Raw genomic sequence first — 6,023 nt, 5'->3', positions numbered from 1 at the left:
TACTAACAACCAGTAAACAGTTAACAATCAATACTCAAGTCACGATCATAAGCCACACGCTACAATACACGGCCAAGGGCCAATTACACAACCAATTAGCAATTTCCGTCATAAAAGAATAATATCATGCCAACAACAACTAATTAAGACACATAATAGCACATAAGAAAACCCCGTAGTTAATTGTTGAGTAGCTAGCCTACCTGATTAACAATACTCCATTTAAAGCAGCGATCCAATTAATAATGCTTCCCAACAAATCTTCACCTAATTAAAAAATAATAATAGTTACTAATTATTGTAAAGGTTTAGGAGACGTCCTAAAACCACAATATTACCCTCACAACTTTGAGTCGGTCACTACGGGAAGCGTCAAGGGGATCGATGTGTGTGTGTGTGTGTGTGTGTTTATATATATATATATATATATATATATATATATATATATATATATATTCATGAATAGAGTGGTTGTATGTATACCTCGGATTGGAAGTGTTGTGATGTGGATTGGTTGGAAAAAGGTGTAAAGTATATAATGTGCTATAAGGTGGCATGATACATGTTTTGTGTTTAAGTTTTGGCACTTTTTGGTACATAGAAACATGTAAGTATGTTGTTGGGAATGTGTTGGGAACTGTTTTAGCATGACTCGAGCAAGTGTGGTGGGGAACTCGACTGAGTATCCCTAACACTCGACAGAGTGAGGGTGCTTGTGATTTTACTGCAGCTACATGAATATGACCACTCAACCGAGTGGGCCGTATTTGACCGAGTACTTCGAGTACTCGACCGAGTACGTTTTATGTGATTTATTGGTTAGCTGCTGGAATCTGAGCACTCGGTCGAGTAGTTAGTGTACTCGACCGAGTGGCTTGTAGTCGACCGAGTACATATGTATACTCGACCGTGTACCTCTTTGGGGGAAGTGATTTTATTTTGAGCCGTAGGCTATGTGCATACGTTTGTCTTAGTTATTGAAGCTCAAAATGTCACCAAAGAGATCTGCTGCGGATATTAAAGCCTCTGAGATAATCTTAGATGAGATTGCGAAAATTATTGAGCAACATGAGGCAGTCATAGAGGCCCTAACGAATGTAGGGAAGGGAATGGAAGTAGTTGTTGATGCATCCAAGATTAGCACCATTATTTCCCCCTTCAACCCTATCACCTATGAGGGCACAGGCGATCCCAAATTGCTCGACAACTGGCATCGAGAGATGAAAAATGTTTTGGAGGTTGTCAAATGTTCGGATGAAATGAAAGTAGAGCAGACTATGTTTTATCTAAGAGATGAAGCTGGGGTGTGGTGGCACCGCGAGAGGGAGGCTGCACGTGAGTATTATAAGAATTTGGGTGAGCCCGCAATTCCTTGGGCGGAGTTCAAGAAGGCAATGAGGCAACAGTTTGTTCCAGAACATATTCATAGCAAGTTGAGGGCTGAGTTCGACACGTTTTCCATGACCGATATTATGACCGTGGCTGAATACTACCATAAGTTTGATGAGTTGTCGCGCTAGGTGGCGGACATGGAGCTGAGTCAACTGAGTCTGGCTCTCCGTTTCGATAGAGGGTTGTCGCTCAAGATTATGGAGAAGCTACCTGCTGGGGTGATCTCGGACTTAAAAGAGGTTTATGAGAGGGTGGGACATGCTGAGAAGTTAGTCGATATGGCCAAGGAGGCCAAGGAAAAGGGGAGTGAGAAAATAAAGGATGAAAATTAAGGCGGTAACCAGTCAAGCTTCAAGCGTGGTAACCACAACCAGGCTAGAGCTTATTCTGGTGGGTCGTGCTTTAGTGGAGGATCTCGTTACGGGGAAAGAGGTGGTCGGAGTGCTAGGGAGAAGGCTTACAGCGATCATATAAAGGGAACATTTCTCAAGCTACGAGTTAGAGTATGGCGAGTAGCAGGCCAGTTGGGTCATGGAACAGCCAGGGTGATCAGAACAACAACAACAATAGTAGTTATAACCGCAACAATGGTGTATCTTATCAGCGCTCGAATAACAATGCGAACCAGAATTCGGCGGCCAAGCCTACTACATCAGCAAGTACGCTGCAAGGAGGGGGTCCAATGAATAGTGGTAAACTATTTATGATAGGTAAACAGGCGGTAGAGGATGATGCGCAAGTCATCACTGGTAATTTTCTTGTTAACCATAAACCAACTTTTGTTTATTTGATTCAAGGGATACCCATTCGTTTGTGTCTAGAGGTCATGCTTTAAGAATGGGTTTGGGGGAGTTTGGGTTGGTAAAATATAACGTATTTATACCATCGAGGGAGTCGGTGTCATGTCATAAGTTGTATAAAGCGGTGTCTATGGTGGTTAGGCATGTAGACTTACCGGTTAACTTACTCGAGTTTCCTTTGGATGGGTTTGAGGTCATTGTCGAGATGGATTGGTTGGGTAAGTATGAGGCTAAGAGGGACATTGACTTTAGTTTAGAACTTAAACTAGGGACGGGATCTATATCTAAGGCTCAGTACCGTATGGGACCAAAGGACCTGAAAGCATTGAAGAAAAAGTTGAACGAGTTGTTAAATAAGGGATACATTAGACCTAGTTTATTGCCTTAGGGAGCACCAGTTCTGTTTGTGATCAAGAAGGATGGCAGCTTGAGGTTGTGCATTGATTATAGAGACTTAACCACATCATGGTGAAGAACAGGTATCCTTTGCCGAGAATTGATGATCTGTTTGACTAGTTGAGTGGGGTCGGGGTGTTTTCAAACATTGATCTAAGATCGGGTTACCACCAGTTGAGGATTGCGGATGAAGATATACTTAAGACAGCTTTTCAGTCACGTTATGGTCATTATGACTATGTGGTGATGCCTTTTGGGTTGACAAATGCGCCAGCGGTGTTTATGGATCTTATGAACCGGGTATTCAGTCCGTTTTTGGATAGATTCGTGGTGGTTTTGATTGATGATATTTTAGTCTATTCCAAGTCTAAGGAAGAGCATGAGGAGTATTTGAGGTTGGTATTTTAAACTGCGCGATAACCAATTATATGCTAAGTTGTCAAAATGTGAGTTCTGGTTGGAGAAGGTGGCCTTTCTAGGCCATGTGATTTTAAAGGATGGTATAGCTGTGGATCATAGTAAGATCGAGGCGGTGTCAAACTGGGAAGCACCGAAGAATATTGCCAAAATTCAGAGTTTCTTGGGTTTGGCTGGATATTAAAGGAGGTTCGTGAAATATGTTTCTAAGATTGTTAGGCCGATGATAGCTTTGATGAGGAAAGAGACCGGATTTCAATGGGATTTGAGTTGTGAGGCGGCGTTCCAAACCTTAAAGGAACGTTTGACTATAGCTCTTGTCCTAGCTTTTCTAGAGGGAGGGGTGAGATCATCGAAGTTTATACTGATGCTTCGTAGAATGGATTGGGGTGTGTCTTGATGCAAAATAAGAAAGTCATTGCCTATGCTTCAAGGCTCTTATGAAGAGAACTATCCTACTCATGATTTATAGTTGGGTGCAGTTGTATTTGCCCTGATGATTTGGAGACATTATTTATATGGGGCAACCTTTAAAGTATTTTCAAATCATAAGACTTTGAAGTACATCTACACTCAAAAAGAGTTGAATATGCGTCGTAGGTGATGGATAGAGCTGATTGGTGACTACGATATGGAGATTCTCTACCATGAGGGGAAAGCTTATATGGTTGCTGATGCCTTGAGTAAGAAGAGTGTACATTCGTTATGCATTGCCATGTCATTGATGAAATTGAAAGATAAAATGACAAAAATGGGGATCCACGTGATTTGTAAGGGAGATGTCATTGGTGATTTGATAGTAGAACTTGAGCTTTATGATGACATCAAGAGAAAATAGGTGCTTGATTCCAAGATTCAGGAGTGGAAGACAGGGGTGGAGAAGATTACTGTTTCGAGATTTTCTATCCATACATATGGGAGTGTCCGATTCGATGGGAGGTGGTGTGTGCCTAGTGATGCCGAGTTGAAGAAACTGATTATGAAGGAAGCTCATTGAACTCCTTATTCGGTGCATCCGGGAGGTGACAAGCTCTATAAGGACTTAAAGAAGACGTTTTGGTGGCCCGGAATGAAGAAAGAGGTAGCGGAGTTCGTTGCTAGATGTTTGACTTGTCAGAGAGTCAAAGGGGAGCAGTGGAGACAGCAAGGTACGATTTAGTCACTTGAGGTACATGAGTAGAAATGGGAGTCGATATCCATGGACTTTATTATGGGGTTACCGAGGTCTCGACAGGGTAATACCATGATATGGGTGATTGTCGATCGTCTGACAAAGTCAGCTCATTTTATTTCAATGAAAGATACTTGGAGTAAGATTTAGCTGGCTAATGGATAGAGGAAGTATGTGGTAACAATTCATGGGGTACCAAAGGATACTGTGTCTGATAGGGATGTCATATTTATTTCACGGTTTTGGAAGGAGTTACAAGAGTTGATGCAGGCTATTTTAAAGATGAGTACAACATTTCACCCTGTGACAGATGGCCAAACTGAGAGGACCATCAAGACTTTGGAGGATATGTTACGAGCTTGTATGATGGAGTTTGGTGGGAGTTGGGAGGATCGACTTAATTTGATGGAGTTTTCTTATAACAATAGCTATCATATCAGTATTGGGATGGCACCATTTGAGGCATTGTATAGGAGGAAGCTAAGTGTAGGAGTCCAGTGTGTTGGGATGATAGCATTAAAGCCGTGAGTTTAGAAATGCAAATGGTTGAAGATATGATTTAGCAAGTACATTTGATTCGACAAAAGATAAAGGTGGCCGAGGATCGGCAAAAGAGTTGTGGATCTGCATCGCAGGGATATTGAGTTTCAGGTGGGTGACAAAGTTCTTTTGAAAGTGTCACATATTCGTGGAGTGATGAGATCCGGTAAGAGGGGGAAGTTGAGCCGGAAGTTCATAAGGCCTTATGAGATTTCGGATCGGATAGGTGAAGTGGCTTATCGGCTAGCTTTGCCACCAGCTCTTGATCGGGTGCATAATGTGCTCCATGTATCACAAATTTGTAAGTATGTGAGTGATCCGTCCCATGTCCTAGAGGTCGAGAATATTAAGCTAGATGAAGCGCTTACTTATGTGGAAATACCAAAGGAAATATTGGATCGTAAGGTGCGCAAGACAAGGAACCGTGAAACCATTCTGCTTAAGGTGCTATGGTCAAACCATAATGATGAAGAAGCTACACGGGAGCCGGAGGAGGCAATGAGGGAGCGTTATCCACATCTTTTTGATGAGGTAAATTTGGTTACGAGGTCGTAACCTTATTCCTTTAAGTGGGTAGGAAATGATCGCATGGGTTTTTGGGACACTTTGAAGTCAGTTTTGGGCATGTTTTGGGTGTTTATGCATCTTTTAATCGTGTTTTCGTACTAGATAGTGCTGTATTGCGTTATGTTAGGTTGTGTTTTTGGTAAGTGTGTATGTTATGCATGTTGGATTATGAACTTTGATGACGAAGTTCGTTTTAAGGAGGAAAGACTGTAATACTACCCTTTTCTGGTCCTTGAGTACTCGGTCGAGTGGGCTACACTCGACCGAGTAAGTGTCTTATACGTTTTAAGTAGGCTAATGCCTTGGGTGTACTCGACCGAGTTTAGGTGACACTCGGTCGAGTAGAGCGTACTCGGTCGAGTAACTCAGATACTCGGCCGAGTGTCCGGTCTGATGAGTCGTTTTTTTGCGGTTCGATTAAGATGATTAGAGAGTTATAAAAATATTTTACGCAGTTTCTAATCATCATTTTTCAAACCTAATCATATTTTCAACACTCTCTAATCATCCGAATCATTTCTAAGCAAGTTTGGTAGATTTTTTAACATTCAGGATCCTCTCGTTCATGCCAATCGTTTTAGTAAGTCTCTAGTACTTTTAATCAGTTCTTTTATCGTAGAGGTTGATTAAACCCTAATTGTTGGGTGAATTTGGGGGAACTAATTATGTTGTCCTAGATGTTGATTGGTATTGTATTTCTATTGTCATTTAGGTGTGGATTTCGTAAAAGAGCAGTTCTA

This window comes from Silene latifolia, chromosome Y (assembly GCF_048544455.1).
Source record: "Silene latifolia isolate original U9 population chromosome Y, ASM4854445v1, whole genome shotgun sequence".
Classification (NCBI taxonomy): domain Eukaryota; kingdom Viridiplantae; phylum Streptophyta; class Magnoliopsida; order Caryophyllales; family Caryophyllaceae; genus Silene; species Silene latifolia.
This window is presented reverse-complemented; position numbering follows the sequence as displayed.